Source organism: Meleagris gallopavo, chromosome 3 (assembly GCF_000146605.3).
Source record: "Meleagris gallopavo isolate NT-WF06-2002-E0010 breed Aviagen turkey brand Nicholas breeding stock chromosome 3, Turkey_5.1, whole genome shotgun sequence".
In the NCBI taxonomy this organism is placed as follows: domain Eukaryota; kingdom Metazoa; phylum Chordata; class Aves; order Galliformes; family Phasianidae; genus Meleagris; species Meleagris gallopavo.
Genome location: NC_015013.2, coordinates 36,584,853 through 36,602,628, shown reverse-complemented (window position 1 = coordinate 36,602,628; position 17,776 = coordinate 36,584,853). Strand labels below are relative to the sequence as shown.

General features: G+C 35.8%; 1 long non-coding RNA gene across 1 annotated transcript; it reads right to left on the bottom strand.

The window, feature by feature from the left end:
- Positions 1-320: 320 nt before the first annotated feature.
- On the bottom strand, positions 321-9,145 carry LOC109366970. Its single transcript, XR_002113685.1, has 3 exons — positions 8,981-9,145; positions 2,108-2,233; positions 321-881 (listed from the first exon to the last, which is right to left on the bottom strand). It is a non-coding gene; the product is annotated as an uncharacterized LOC109366970 (long non-coding RNA).
- Positions 9,146-17,776: the final 8,631 nt, after the last annotated feature.

Genomic DNA, 17,776 nt, shown 5'->3' with positions numbered 1-17,776 from the left:
AATCAGCTGTGCTTACACACGTGCAATATCACAAAACATCACACAAAATAATGTGTCATTTTCCACAACTAGGTGAGAAGAAACTTCTCGAACACTACTTTATTCCACATTTACCTACCACTGATATTTTTAATATTTTTCTCTGAAGCATCTGTTACTAGCCCCAGGATATTGTACAAGGCAGTCCAATATTTTGATTGGTTATGATGTCCTATTTGTCCCTAGCTCTGGTGACAACAGCCTCAACCTGAAAACAGCCTAAAGTTTTGCAAATCCCCTGTGAGGTAGCACACCCAGCAAGGTGGCTTCAAACACAGTCTGAAGCTCAGGACAAGTGCTGGGAAAAGGCTGAAGCTCAGCCCAGTCCTGCTGCTCTCCAGCTATTTTTCATCAGGGAAATTTGCAAATGAATATAAATCAGAGTACATTGAGGTTTCCCTGATTCCTCTGTGAGATTCTGGGTTGAAGCTATAATACAGACATACAGTAACCTAAAAATCAGATTTGTCCCCTCTCTAGACTGCGATGTACAAAGTTCAGAGGCAAGGAAAACCAAGTTCCAAATAAACAGACATAACCCTCATTCAGATTGCTTTATATCAATCACTGTGTCATTTACATATATTCCATTGTATTTTCAATGCAATTAACATTAAGTTGAATGAAAGGCCCTTTTCTGAAAATTTAGGTTATCTTCTCATCAGTACAGAGGAAATACTCTAGATTAAATCAGAATATTTCTCAGAGTGCTCTTAAAATTGCAGAGGTAAATCCAATCAGTTCTAATTCTGTTACAAAATCATCTGCTCAATTCTAGTAATTGTAGTCCATCTGGAAGTTTCTCTTCTCCAGTAAATATCTGTGAGAAATAGTTCAAGGTCCTGTTGAGTTAAGAGCAAAGGAACAAGTAAGCAATCCAGCCACAACTACAATATTTCTTATACTTCTTCAAGAGAAATGCATATTTATGCTACTGCTTTATTTAATGGAGAAAACACAGCGAAGTGGAAAAAGCCCAGGATCATTAAGCATGTCCCTTCTCTACGTAAACTTCTGTCTGGATAAAGACAGATTGCATCTACATGAAATGAGATAGTGGTTCTAAATAGAGATCCTGGAAAAGTAGCTTTCAGGCAGTGTTTTCTGTTAATGACACTCTGGTAGCAGCACTATTCATACTGCTAACACACCAAAATACTTGGAAAAAAAATATTATTATGACTTCTTCAACAAGGAAAAAATAATCTGATGAACATTTTTTGTTTTTCTGTTCATGGGCTTTATGAATTGGGAAGGATACTGGACACATCAGTATAAATGCTTGTACAATAAAACAGAGATTTTAAGATAGTCAATCCTAACAGTAGTACAGTATAATTTAATACTGTATAACATTTATCACCCAATCTGTAATCAACATAGAGATAGATTTTTGATTGCATATCAGTCAACAGATTTATCTGTATAAATGCAACCTCAGGACAGCAACATGGATTTTTTCACAGATACCAGGAACTGTTTCAAATGTAGGCAATGTAAATTATTCACAGTGATAGAAAGATGGAGACTTCAGTAAATAATTTGTAAGATTTTTTTTTTAATGAATTGGGAAAAAAAGAGAGGATGCTCAAGAACACGTGGCGAGGTGGGGGTCAGCCTCTTCTGCCGCATAACTAGCAATAGAGCTAGAGGGAATGGCCTCAAGTTGCTCCAGGGGAGATTCAGGTTGGAATATAGGGAAAATTTATTCTCAGAAGAGTGGTCAGGCACAGGAATGGACTGTCCAGGGAGATGGTGGAGTCATTGTCCCTGGAAGTGTTCAAGAAACACTGAAACGTTGTACTAAGAGTCATGATTTAGTGGGGAAATAGCAGTGATAGGTGGACAGTTGGACTGGATGATCATGGAGGTCTTTTCCAACCTTTGAGATTCTATGATTCTAAGATTCTATGACCTTTTGAGTGGATTAGGAGCCTCTTGGTGTCTTTTATTTGAGGGAAAAAAGATGGAAAAAAAACCCAAAACAAACAAAACAAAAACCACCAAAAAAACAAGCATTCCTTTTTCCAAGACTTCTTCAGCCTGTTCAGCCAGACTGCTTACTCACCCTAGTATCCACTGGGAAAGCTGTCACCAGTCTCAGACGCTGTGTGTGTTTGATGCTTGCCCAGATTTCTCTGTTCCTGTAAATTATCTTCTCATGCAATTGCTTCTGTAGATTGGAATAACTTGCCTGTAGCAAGAGTAGCATAAAATAAATAGATTTGCTGTGCTTTGCACCTTGCTGAGAGCTTAAAGTCTACTCCTTAATCTCAAAACCTCGCTGAGTTATTTTAGCTTTAACATAGGTTGGGTTCTGACCAACTTATTAGCTAAATAATATGTCAGACATTATTTTGGCGAATGCTAATTTGCTGATAACACTGTCACCATGAAAACCTAAGGGCGTGCAAGACAAAGCAGTGACTGCAAATCTTTTAAAGCAGGTGGCAGTTCTTGACTCACTCACTGTGAGGCATGGGAGCTATTGCAAAGTAACAGCATGTCTTTCAGGTTTCTGCCAAGAGGACAAATCTCTGCTCTTCTGAGGACTTTAATGGCTGGGAGACATTTTGACAGGGTAAGGTAGTTCTCTTGAATTGCTTTGAGGCAGTTGAGAAATGAAAGGAAGGACTGGAGTTTTCCACATGTGCCAGAGTCTAGAGAGCTGAAAAGGGATTTGTAGGAATTAAAACATCAATGGTACTGATGTGGGGAAAGTTTTTATCATAGTGAAACTAGACAACAACAAGCATAATAACATGGAGATTGACAAGCGAGTTTACAAGAGAGGGAACATGGGAATTGAAAGAAAATTATAAGCTCTGAGTGAAGCAGAAGAAAAACAAGAATGCTGTAGTTAGTAGAAATTATTAACATTGAATAGAAGATAACAGCAGCTAATGATGTATAGACAGGTATTGCACCTGATTTTCTGTGAAAACTCAAGACAATTCTTAGAATTTCAGGGACTGTGTTATTTGTGTACTCCTGATAATACCTTAGATCCAAATTGAAAAGTTCAGGAAGTTGGAATGTTGATCAGGAAAATAGACTTTTTTGAATGCTGCTAGTTTGTGTCAACTGAATGGATCACTATATAGTCAAAGTTAAAAAAAAAAAGTTAATTGTCTGAATGTAGAGAGGTATCTATTACTTTTCTACTGATTAAAACAAAAATCATATATAAGAAATTAATCAGAAAAGATCTGTATTCCTTCCTGTTAATTTGAAGTTGTTTTTCCTGACAAAGCTCCTAATGCAGTCTGATTTCTCTCCAGCAAGAATAAATCAGTGTCTTTAAAGCCAATGCTACCAAAGGGAAAATAATCCCCGCACATCTGCTATTAATTGCCCACTCATTTGACAGTTGTCAAACTCCTGTTAAAAAGTAAAAACATTATTTCTATATTTTAGGTAATGTGTTGTAGTACTCTTGACACATGCATCTGAAAGCCTCTATGCTCAGATTACTTCTGAGATGGAAAGCAGGACAATCATTTTGATGCACATCACATATTCCAGTGAGACAGCATGCCAATAGGGCACCACCTAGCACAAACAAGCTCTATTCCCACTGCTAGATTGGTTCCTGCATTTTAGACTCTCATAGAGACATTCACAGCGTTTTCTCAGAAAACTCTTCCATGGAAGATAAAGAGGTTATCATTACTGTGGGTTTTTTTCTTTTTAAATGAGAGAATCTCACTTAGATTACCATCTCTTCACTTTATAACTACATAACTTGTGAAACATCAGTTAAACACCTTTTCCCCAGTAAATATATAATCTATTTCTGTTTACTGAAAGTCCACAAGTGCAATCACCCACCCAAAGCACGATTAAAATCAGGTGTCACATCAGCTCAGACACAGCTGAACCACCAGCTAGCTAGGTACTTCAGCACCTCTGGAAAGAAGGCAAGAGCTCTGCATGGCATACAGGGAAGGCTCTCAACAGGTGACAAAAACATTCTCAGAACTTGCTGCTTGTTACTTCCCAAGAGAAGATTCATCAAATTGGATGTATTAGGTCATTTCATATAGTTGAAAGCAAGATACATCCAGCATCATCACATAAAAATAATTGTCAAGTCATTATGGCCATCTTGCACAAGCTGTAATAAATGGAAATTGAGCTGATAAGGTTTGCACAGGAGCAGTAAATTGTAATATCTTTTGTTGAAAATTATTTCCTACTCATTATCTTCCAAGGCTATTATATCATTCCACAACTAATCCTTGTTTTATCTTTCTGCCAAGGACAAAATATCAAATGTATTCTGCTCACTGTAAAATAGACTTTATATCTTGATGGCAAAGGACACAAATAATATGCTTGATCAATAAACTCTCACGTGAATATTCCTTTATTGTAGGATTTTCAAAGAAAACTGCTAGCTCACTCAATTCACCAGAACATTTTTCTAGTAACAATGTGTTCATTTCAAATGACATTTTATTGGGATATAGAGACACATAATATGGGATATGCATACTCTATTTTTCATTGCTGTTTGGGAATGCTAGATTTATTTTGTTTGTGCTACTAGATGAACACCACTATCCACCTATTTGACAGTGTATCTTTAACTACCAGTCTATATCTCTCTGGAAAATGACATCATTTCAAAATGAATAACGTTTAAGTTAGAATGGCAATAGAAAATCCTTTAGGGATTAGATCCTGCCTGGGATGCTAAGAGAATGCTAATCCAATCCTGTATTCCTGCTGTGATGTTCATCATATTAACTTCAGAAAAATACAACACATATTTTCTCATTTGAACCAGGTGTTCAGGTGTTTTACCTGTTCTCGAACAGGTGAAAAGACATCCATGATTACATAGAATGTCACTAGAGCAGTAACATTATGCCTGACCAAAAAACTCCGTTAAACAAATAATCTCATTCTTCAGCTTTTCTTGAAGAAGGCTCCATATCCATCTATTTATGTCTCTCTCCCACATAGTTTCCAGAAAAAAAGCGCCACTCTCTTAGAAACGCGTCTTGGGCATCAAGAATTGATATGGTAATAACAGGCATGGAGCAAGCACTGCAGCAGCGAAAATTTTTCAATGAAAATCCCCACCTCTGCACTCAGGTATACTAAAAATGAATAGAGAATATTTGGGCTACTTTCAGCCTTGAGGAATTACCAGACTGGCTCTAAGTCCATTTTGTTCCTCATTTTTTGAGAAAGTGAAAAATTCACTTTATTGCCTTTGGGAACTAGAGATGATGATATCTCACATGACTCTTAGAACTGCATTGCTGATGTGAAGTTATCCATTTAAGAAGAGACAGGAACAAAATAGTAACATGAAGGGGCACTTGCTAGCTTCCACTGAGGAAGAGCATCTCTTTTGTACTGCTCCATAAGAGAAAAGTTATAAAGAAGAAAAAAATCCACAGTAACTACTATCACTCTTTGACAAACCTTTCAGCTCTAAGAAATTGTCTTCAGAAAGAACCTCCTTTGTCTACATTAACATTTCTGAAGGCCTGGTCATGGTTCCTCAGGCAGGAGCTATTTGGGTGTTGCTGTAGGAAAGGCAGCAGCAGCTTTCAGCTTCCTTGGGTGCATTCACAGACCACTTACATTCTCAGCCTGTTTCTTTTCACTTTATTCATCTTCCTATTCACCAACAGAAGCCAGTCAGCCTGCTGTGTATTTGGTCTGCACTTACTGCATGGCAAGTCTTCATGTCTCCAGATGTCACTGTTAACCACCTACTCAAATGTTTAAAGGAACCCTGTCTTTGCTTTTGACATGAATGTATATGAATATGTAGGGCACACACACACACACACACAAAAAAAAAAACACTTTCTCTTCCTTGTTGCTTAAGGGATCAGACAGGCTACAGGTTAAAAATATGTTTTCTCGTGTGATTTCTTCTTCTGTGTCACAAACTTGTAAATATTTGTTGGCAGTAGAGCATCTGCTGGAATCCATTTTATTACAGCTTAACTATTATCATATTATTGATAGGCACTTTTCTTTTTTTGGAGCCATAGCATGATTCACCTGCTGTTATATGAATATGTTTCAGGTGGCTGAAAGCAATTCAGACTTCTCTTAATTCAATGTTTTAATTTGTCCTGTTTCCAATTGCATTTGGAACTATTTTATTGACTGAAGTTTAATTCTTTCAAAGTGTTTTCTCCTAATTGATATAAGTTGAGGGCAAGTAATTAAATAAGTAATTTGATTTTTTAGGGATTTCTCATTTTCACTTGTGGCTGTAGACTGAGAACCAGTGGTAATAAATTCAAATTTGGAAAACAGAGATAAACAAGACTTCATTTTTAAATCTAGCTGGAATCATCACTGTTCCAATGTTTTGGTTCATTAAAGGAAATACAGTCTGCCCTTGCTGGCATTTTCAGTTCTGCTATTTTTAAATAAGATTTATTCAATTAACTCTGAAGTTGTCTGGTGCTTTGAGATTTATTTACTTATTTTTAAATGAGTAAGCTAACCTCATCCTAGGGTAACTTTTTGATTCAAGCAAAGCTCTGACAGAGAACTTCAGCCCCATTATCTCTTACATGAAGCTACTTTTTAAAGTTTATTTTAAAAGAGCTGGCAGATTTTCAATAACCAGTTGATTATCAAGTTTCTCTCCTTAAGAAAGTCATCTACTTGCCTTCTGATATTACACAGTCTTTCCTCTTCCTTAGGTAGTAAAAGCAAACTTAATGACTTGATGAGTATGACCAGCAGCATTTAAGAGTGATCTTGCTGCCTCACTCCAAACTGGAGTTCTTCAGGTACAGGAAAATGTGGGAATAATGCCATTTTCTTATGATGATCTAAATTTCTGACTCTAGACAGGTCAAATAAATCCTGTAGTCTTTCAAAGTCCAGATTTCCAGAGTTGTTCTAGATATTAAAGTATTACAATCATTCCACTTTTGAATGCTAATGTGCAGAAGTCAGACTTGAGATTTTATCCTTTAACTTCATTGCACTTGGAAATAGCAGTTTTGCTTTTGTGCAGGTCTAGTTTCAGACAAGTGTCCACATTAAAAAAAAAAAAGGGAGTTTCACAAAATTCAGTGTTGAATCAACTATCAGTGATGTAGCAGATTCATTTCAGAAAGCTCATTACTGAAGAAATGTTATTAACAGTGTGACAACTACAAATGATTTCCATATTTTTAAAGTTGCTTAATAATTTGGACATATATTTTCCCTGAAAAAATTTTATTAGAGGCAGTTAAATACCATCCTAGGCACTCTCTTCCCTGCTATGTAAATATTTTATATATAAAGGATATATACACTCTAAATAAATGAACTTAGGTGTGTGCATGTGTATATACATATTCATATATATATATATATATATAAACACACACACACACACACACACATCTCTTGGGTGGAATGAAGACATAAGCATAAGATGAGGTCAAATTTGCAACAAAATTCACTCATTCATGGAACAGAATAGCTAACAACTAATTCGGTAGTATGAATCAAGAGGATTTCTCCCAGTATGTAGTACAAATCTGATAAACTTTATAAGCATTTTGACCCTTGGAGCCTACAGAGAGAAGATCATACTTAATGTGAGAAATACATGAAGAAATGTTCAAATACATGATATAATTAGATATCAGATATATGAAGGTAAATACAAATGGCTATGCAAAAAACCCTCTTTACTGTCTCTGTTTCCATTTTCAATTTAATGTTCCCTCTACGAAAAGTAACATAAAAAGAGAAACTGATAAATTACTGTATTGACATACAGTCTGTTTCAAATATCAATACTTTAATAGAAGATATTTCACAAGCTAGTGAAATTTATACAGAAATGTAAGTAGAAGGAATTTGTAAACTTATCCAGGAGTTCTATGTTATATGGCAAAATTGAGAAATGTTTATTTCCCCCAGGAATATATTCAGTGAATTTTAAGCAATATATTTATATGTGAGGCAGACTTTTGAGGAGTTATTGTTGTATCATAAGACTAATTTAAATATATATATATTTAAAAATCATAATGTAAGCATACAAGATACTTATGTCATTGTTTAACAATAGACATTAAATGCAAGTACCATATTTCAGCAGGCTTACTTTCAAAAGACTTTCAAAAGATCAAAAAGATTTTCTTCAATATTTATTTTCTCCGCATTTTCATATGAAAAGTCCTGATGAATGAATTAAGATAGTAGAAAAATCGCTAGGAAAGGAACTTTTTTTTGCCAGTATTCCAATCATTTTCCGTTCCAACACTTTTTTCCTAAACTTATTTCAGAACTCCGTGTCAGGAAATTAAAAAGTATTTTTCAAGCTTCAAAATAATTTAAACAATGCAGTAAAGCAAGTCTTTTTATGACTGTTGTATATGTAACCAGTTAGAAAATAAAAAATGTACTGTGGTCTCTTATTTTTGCCTTCTGAACACCGTGGCTTTACATTAAGTATTAAACAATGATAACAATTGTTTAATAACGCAGTTATATTTAACAGCTAATAGCTATTAATAACAGGATAATTATAGTGCTATTGTTTGATAACTTCTCTGGCAATCTCAGATAGTACAGATGAGAAATGGGGAAAACAGTTCATTTTTCCAGTGGAAGTTAAGCAATTCTACTCTCTGAGAAACTTCTCACCATTTATAAAACATACTTTAGGTAAATGAAATATGAACAAATGGCGAGGTAGCTCACTACCATAGAAATCTTTTCTCCAAGTTCAACTCAAGATTTATTAGGTCTTACACTGACAACATATCTTCAAAAATGTTCAGTGTACAAATAATTTTTCATACACATACTTCACTCTTTTACATACCATATAATAACAAAAAAGATAATTATAGTCTATAAATCTTCTTGCAAAGATGAATGCCATAAAAAAAACAGTTTTAAAACTGCAGCTGCAACTAATCCCACATGTAGATCTCCATCTACTTACAGTAAGAGACCAGGGGTTAGCTCTTCTGATAGGGAAATTCAAATGTGGAGAAAAGGCTACTGAAAAGCTGAATTCTACCAACTGATGGATGCTCTTCTACACTAGCTACCACCATAGTTCTCTGAGGATATCCCATTAAACCTACTATTATATAACTTTGCTCTAAGTCCTGTGAAGCCAAAAATCAAGACAAGACTGCTTCATCATCCCCTTTAAAATAGACCTTAAAAGCAGCCCACTCATTATTTGTATTAATCTTCTACAGCTGTGTGTGCTGATGGTTCAGCTGGAAAATCTTCCTGCTAAGAAAAATCTTGGCAGAATTGTAAAAGACAGTTTAGGGATAATACTGAGCTAATGTGTGGTTGCCTTGCCAGAGATGGGTAGAGTGTTGCTTCACTAATCATGGAAAGAAGTTTAAGTATCATAGAATCACAGGGGTTGGAAGGGACCTCTGGAGACCATCCGGTACAACCTCCTGCTAAAGCAGGTTCTCTACAGCAGGTTACACTGGAAAGTGTGCTAAGAATTGGTGGCCTGTGCCCACATTCTGATATTGTGTGAGAACTCATTACCCCACATCCTCAGCCAGGGAAAGATGATGAAACAAGGGAAGGATTTTCCTCCTGGGTTGTGCCACCAATGATATGAAAGGCTGGCTCTCTGCGCTTCTACAGCTACCAGCCTTTCAGGAGAGTGGAGGGACTTCTAAGTTTTGATCAGATAGCACTAACAGTACCTCAGGAGTCAAGTGTTAGGAGCATATGAGATCTGTCTTAGGGATATGAGGTGGCTCCCAGGCGGGACAGCTTTGATACTTAAGATACGTGAAAAATACTTGTTGAGCAGCTTGGCTGCATAAAGAAGAGGATGCAAAAACTGAATGTTTGGAGGATGTCTAAGGGGGCTCTTGGAAAACTGGATGTGTAGGACACATAGGATTGTGGACATCCTCAACAGTTCACACAGGACTTTGGTGTTGCTGCCTAGAGATTGGTTTGTGTGCTCTTGGCTGGGCACTGCTGAGCATATCTCAATAAAGTTGGGGGGTTGGACTCGATGATCTCTGAAGGTCCCTTGCAACCCCTACGATTCTGTGATTCTGTGAAGCTGCTTTAGATGTTGGGAGTATCTTCGCAGAATTTCTCATAAATTCATGATGTCCTCTTGATGTCATCAGATGTTTCTCTTTTGCCTTTGTTGCTCATTCTTGTGCTAACAGAGAAAATATTTTGGTCCCTGCTTAAAGCAATGATAATAATAATGATATAAAATATCATAAGAATAGAAGAATGGCTAAGTTGGCCATAGCTTTTAATACAATTCATGCTCAGCTAGTGCAACTAATTTCCTATCAACTTGATCTAGAGCAATAGGACTACCATTAATTATGCTTATAATTAAAGTTAACATATGATGGACTTTGATAGTAGGATGTTGTCTTCAACATGATAGTCAAAGAGTATGAATAATCAGCTAAATTTTTAAGGTCAGTGTTGTAATTACACTGCATTAATTTAATTGCTCAAATTTAATCTTTTAGGTCTGCTTCTTGTCATGACTTAGTCTGTGTGACTCATGAACCATGAGCATTTTAGAGCACCAAAAAAACTATGCCATACCCTGTAAGCAGAGGCAAATTAAATTTTGAGGAATCATTTGAAAATAAATTATGCGTGGGTGTGGAATAGTAACTCATTTTTCTGATACCCTCCTGTGCAGTAGAAATTGCGGAATTTATTCTTATCACATAGAAAGTTGTTTACAGTTATAGAAAAGTCAAGTAATTTATCACAGGTTGTATGTAACAGTAAACTTTGTGTTTTATTGTATGCTTTATGGATATTATTTTGGCCATTTCTCCCCCCCCCCCCCTCACCCTTTTCTTAATTAATGTTTCCTAAGTGTTTTTCTCTAATTGGTTTATCCTTTAGCTTGCTAGTGTTACTGTTAAACTGCAAACGTTTTGTTCTGAGAATAGGAAAGATTCAAAATAAATGTGGACAAAAGATAAACTTTCCATATCAAGTGTCAATTCCCAATGAAATAAAAGTAAAATTCTTTTGAAAGGAATAATCAGCTATTACTGGAAGCAGCAAAACCCACCCCCTGTCACATACTGATTCTTCTTCAGTGAGCCAGAAATCAGCAAGCCTATGTGTTACAGAACTTGTGCAAAGGACTTCATTAGACAACTAACAAAGAAGTGGAGCTGGGTAGATCTCGGTACAGGCTGAACTTGTACCAAAGCAACAGCCTCATAAAGCTCACTTCAATTAAGCTGACAGATACCAGGCAGCTTTTGGTTTGTTTGGTCTTGTGAGTAATGAGAGCAGGATTTCTAAATAAGATTCTAGGGGGGAAAGAAATCGAATCTTAATGTCCCCCAAACCCTTTCTGTATACTGAGTTAGGTAATTAAAGCCAGACTGAGCAGGTAGGAAGTAAGTGTTTAATGTAATGAGAACAGTAATCAGAAATTTTATTAACAGATAATCTTGTCAACAGAAACATTCCTTTTAGGAAAAGAAAGTATAGAATAATATATTTTTACACTGTCTTTGTTCTTATGATGAATCTTCCCAGGCAGGAACAAAGTAAAATATTTTATTCTGATTCATAACTTCCTTAAAAAATTATCACTGTTCATGACTTTTCAAGGTAGCATAACTTTTTTTTCTGGGGGGACATGTTATAACAGGCAGTTAATTACAGATAAAAGTTGGGTTGGTCTTCCTTGACAATGGCCTAGATTGAATCTGGGTGTACCTCACAGTCTTTCTTGGTGCCTCAGGAGATTTCAGGTCATTATTCTGTTACTCGCTCTGAAGCAGCTTATTGTAATACAAGGACAGTCTGGAGATGGTACAAAACCACAAGGCAGTTTCTCTAATTTATAAAAGTTAATCCATTATAGAGACATTCTGATGAATCTCTGAGGGAAATTTGTAGATCTGAAGGCATGCCAGTAAATCATTTGCATGTCTGACCATTCAGCCCTCCACAGACTAATAGGCTCCTCATCTCAGTGGCAGAGCATATGGCTAATATCAGGAGTTCCATGAGCCCATCAAATGTAATGCATGTCTCATCTTGTCCTTTTAGAGGATGTCACTCTGTATGATACAACTGTTTTCATGCAGAGCAATTATGCCTTTCAGAGGTCCTCAGCACTGGCTTGGCTTTGATTTATTTGTTCACAACATAGCATTTGATTAACTTAGCTGTAATTATGGGAAAATAAATGACCATAAAGTTTGAATTTTGGACTCATAGATGATGTACAGAAGTATCTAACGTCATCTGAGGTGCATCTTTTGAGCTAACCTGATCAATCATGCCAAAGAAGTTTAAAAATGCTTTCAAAAGGGCCATAAACTTTCATATTACTTAAAAAGGGAAAATTGATTTTGGCTGGTTTTTTTTTTGTTTTGTTTTTGTTTTTTTTAGAAAAGAACTGCAGGATATATTTTTTAAACAGTTACAAAACTTATCCAGAAAATCACATTCAAAGCATTCTGTTTCAATGCTTAATGGACTACTAAATTTCAGATACTAAGGCAGTAATTATTTGTAACTTTGAACATGCTTTCTGTTTGAAGGAGACAGATGCAGTAATTTTCCCTTCAGTACAGGTTCTTAACAGGGATTTGATTTTTTCATCATAGTTTCTTCAGGCTATTTCCATTAAAGTGTGCTTATTCTCTTGCAATATTCCAATCTATTTTTTGGTGCATTGAATGAGCATGAAACTCTACTAATTTTTATAGTTAATAGGCAATATTTATTTCACTTACAATAATTCATCATGCACTTAAATATTTATAAGTTTAATATGCTATTTATAATGATACTGTAATCTTTCATAAGTCTTCCCTGAATCTTTATTTGAGAATGATATTACATGTGACATCCTTTGACAAGCACTAGATAAGATCCCAACTCTTGTACCCCTTGCTTTTCTAAAGTCTCATCTCAGTATAGCTCAGTGCTGAGATCAGTGTAACTCAGTAAATGCCTATATAGCCAATATCACTAGCAAAGCTAAACCTGTACTTCTTACAGAGAAAATAACAATTCCAGCAAGTGCTGGTACTGATATTATTCATGGTTATAAGTAAAGGATTATCAGATTATCCACATCAAATTAATAATGATAAATAACATGAATTTTACTATGAAATGTAGAAATAGTTTGGTTATATATCTGTGGGTTGTAGATTTAGCTGTTACAATGATAGATGATGGAATAATAGATCTGCCATTAAAGTTTTGTTTCAAAATTAAAATCATCTCTTTATTAAGTATATATCTCTTTATTAAGTTATAATGTCATAACAAGTATATGTGTAACAGCACTTTTATATACATAGCTTGTCACACCAAAAAATATACCTATAAAGGGCATGGTTAGCAAGAGACTTAGATGACAAAAGCATTTTGGTTTTACCATTGTATATTTCCAAATTCTTTATGCTGCAGTGAGAATTTACCAGGGCACTTTTGTTGCTGCTTTCATGTCCTTTCATGCACAAGTTTGATAGAGCTGCTTAGGTAGGTGCATTCGTTCCCCACCATCTTGGGAGAAGCAGATCTGGCAGATGTTTGAGCACAAGAGGTGAAGATTCCTTGCTTGATGCAACTGATAGACACTGCATAAGTGAGAACAGAGGATTCTTATAAAAATCAACCTTAAATATCAAGTAGCAAATCTAAGATGAGAATTTGAACCAATATTGACCAGTTACTTGAGTTCTCCGATAGGACTAATTACAGTGTTTACAAAATCACACATTGCTGCTACATAGCATCTTCCAAGAACCACTTTTCTAAGAAAAAAAATTCAATGAAAAGCTCAAACCTTTTGACTGTTTTGACTGTGCTTCCTCCTTCCATGAAAATCTAGAGTTGGAGAGTTAGAGCTTTCTCTAGTGTATAAACTTAATCGGCATTCTCAGATGTGTTGGAGTATGGTATAATCACATGGCACAGCAGTCATAAGCTGTTCCTATTTTTTTCTGTAAAAAAAAGAACAAATACTTTGCACTGTGTGTATATATATATATGTATATGTATATATATATATTTGATGAGACAAAAGGAATACGTTAAAAATGAATATATTTTCTAGAAATTTGTAGGTCTATAGTGAGCGGAATTTCATGCCTACAAATTATTTTATTTCAATTAAAAAGGTTTCAAATTTATTTCTAAAGAAAACTATAGTGAGTAAAATCTTCCTGAAACAACTGCAATGATTTATGCGTTTGAAGATTTCTCAACCTTACCTATTGTTATCACTTTCTATCGTATTTGACTTGCCAAATAGTAGCTATATAAATGATGACATTGATTAATTACTTATTCTATTCAGGAAATATGTTGCTTCAGGGGATCATTGCTTTTTTGATTTTGTGATTTATGAATTTCTACTTAAAATGTACAATTGTCTCATGAGTCATCAAGCAAATGAAAAACATTTCATCAGAATGTCCTGACAAAATCTTTTTACCCTTTATAGGGAATATTTTTCTACTCTGACAACACTGAAATGCTAGCAAGCCTCCTTGTAAAGTGCTGTACATCCGTGACTGTTTAATTGCAAGTAGTTATTTTAACAGCTTAATAGTTTAAAATCCAAAGTACCACATAAATTGCCTCTTGAATTGCTGTCTGATAGTTAAAAAGACTGCAATTCTTCCTCAAGAGTCTTATGTTGGCCTTTGTAATCTTTGCAAATTTCAAATAGTTTGAAGCCTTGCTATCATCTGTTTTTAAGATGTCAGTAACTGCTGTTACTGTGCAGTAACTGTGTATTACTTCCACTTAGGGCAAACTATGGTTTCTGCCATCCTCATTTATTTTCCATCAGTTTTAAGGAATATAGAGCTTGATCAAAAATCACTCCTCCTAATGACGAGTCATTTAGCTTCAATCCACCGTAGCAATAGTTTTGCAGCGTGATCAGCTTCTGAGTGTGTTTAAGGGAAACTTTTCTTACTCTTCTTGTAGGAAATGGATACACCATTTATCTTACCTGGGCTGACAGAGTCTGCAAGCTCAGCTAAACAATTAAGGACTTGGAATTAGGCTACAGTATTATTTACTAAAAGGTATCTATAGCCTTTGATGACTTCACTGAGCAAGAGTAATGAAAAATAATGGTATCTGAAGAATGCTTTAATGTCAGCAAGTCTCTCATGAAGTGGGAAAATGTTGGAAACCTTCCTCACATTAGTGTTGTCAAAACGAATATTTCAGATATTTTATTTGTACCTGAGAAAAAATGTATGGACTACTGATAATTCTTAAGTGGTTTCCTGCATGGAAATGTTTGTGTCCTAATAGAATTGGTATGTGCCTCAGTTTAATTTTGCTCTTATTGTGAAAGATACATATTTAACCTTGCAGACATGAATATACATATAATTACATAAGAGTAGTTTAACACTAAAATTAAAGTGGATTTATAGATGTGTTTTTTGCATTATTTATCAAAACAGCAGTTCAAAGCTTTGCTAACAGGGAAGTACACAACAAGTTGCTGAAGTACTGTTTCTATGTTATTTTGTGAATAAATAAAAAAAATAACAGCCACTTACATTTCTAAAACTATCTGGGGAAAAAAAAACACACAACAAAATAGCAGCAACATACAGCTACCTTCAGTTTAAATTGTTATTTTCTCATGAGACATATTCAAGAAACTGTGAGTGATAAACACTTAAACTCCTCCTACAGTGAACATAAGCACAATTGTAGCATCACTTTAGAAACACTTTTTAATAATCACCTCACTATGGCATAGGAATGAGTAAAAAAAAAAGTCATAAATCACAAAATCAAAAAAGCAATGATCCCCTGAAGCAACATTTCTCATCATTCAGTTCAGTGCATGAGAAGTATCTCTCTTCCCTTTGTAGCGATTACCTTTAGCAAACCATTTGTCCCAGTTTTGATACTATGAGATAAAATGTCCAGGCTACTGTAATTCTCCCCCAAGAGTCTTGGGGGACTCTGTGACTGTCATTTCAGGTTCTATGAATGAAGACATCAGTTACATGTCCAGCAGGTTGCACTCACAGAGGAGGTGCATTGCATTGCTGCTGTCTCTTCCATTTTATCCATAGCTGATCATCAGATCTTCTATAATAATACATCCTGTACTTGTTCACAAAGATTTAAGAAACTGTAATGCATATATCAAGGCACTGTGGGGACAATGGCTCCCTGTGGTCAGGTGTATTGGGACAGCCTCCTAGATCACACTTATTCCACTGTCCAACCAGGAGCAGGGCTGCGAAGGGCACAAAGTGGCTCCTTCCTGGGGGTGAGGATGGACCAAAACTGGGCCTAGACATGGGCCCAGCTGGGTTGGGTCCATGGCTGTTAGGGCCCATGGCTTGGCAAAGCAAGGCTGTGAGAAGCTGAAGATCGCTCTGCTGCAGCCTTGCAGGGTCAGGAGCTGGCATATTGTCCTGGGCCATGGACAGGGTAGAGGCAGCAGGAGATAGAGTCCCCAGCTCTCACAAAAAAAAGGGGTCAGCTGCCCCTTTTCTGTAGCTGTCAAAATATTACCTCAAACAAATAGCAAATGTTCAGATATAATTCATTTCCCCGTACTGTATTAGCAGTCTGAACGACAATTGAACTGACTGTTGTCTTATAGCTTGAATGGAGCTACATTGACTCACATGCACAATCCTTTGAACTTATTTCTAAGGCTAATAAAAAGCACAATTCATCAGGGAGTATTTTTCTCTCCTAAAAGTTTCACTTTGTGTTAAATCATGAAGCAACCTGATTTTATTGTCTGGGATGGTTTTCTTCAGACAGATATTTTTTTTCTCTATTTTACTGCTTGCCCTTAGAGAAACATTTGCCTTTCCTAGGGCTTAGGCTATAGAGCCATTCCCTTGGGTCTTCTTGATTTTGGCAGAAAAGTTTATTTATTGCTCTCTGTACCTGACCTGTCTTAGAAGTATGTTCTGTTTTTATGAAATTTTGAGTCTTCTCCACCTGAAATAAATTCTTAGAAAACACATAACTCTACATGCCACAAGCTAGCATAAAAATATCTCATAAAAGTATCTCAATATCGTTATTTCACTGTATCCCCAAGTTGTGGATTCCAGGATCTTTAATGGAATCATGGAAACATAGCATATTTCGAATAGGAAGGGACCCACAAGGGTCAAGTTCAACTCCTGGCTCCACACAGACCACCCAATAATCAGACCCTATGACTGAGAGCAGTGTCCAAACACTCCTTGAACTTCAGCAGCTTGCAGCCATGCCCACTGCCCTCGGCAGCTTGTTCCATGCCCACTGCCTTGCGGTGCAGAACCCTTACTGCTTCTCACGTATGCTCCGTCATCTCAGCTCAAATTTAAGTCACTAGCAGGCAAACTAATTGATGAATTTAATAATGGTACATTGGTGTTCAGGGTTATTTAACTGAATCCATAAAAAGATTATTTTTCATAAATGATGTTTTAAAATGTGGTAGAAAGACATGAAGTCTGAACTTTAATTATGTTCATTGGGAAATTGTGCTGTCACACATTTAATCTATTAAATTTTATCATTAACTTAAATGGGAATTTTCTAAAAAGTGAGAAATATACAGCCTGTTTCTTACTGAAAATTAAATTTTGCTTTAATTTGTTCAGTGCAACAGCTTAGTTCATAAGTGTTATAGAAAGCCATGGTAATACTGTCAAATATGGACTATAAAACAGGCCATGGTGGATCTCATGAAAACTCCAGCATAATGACACCTCACTGTTAATGGAAA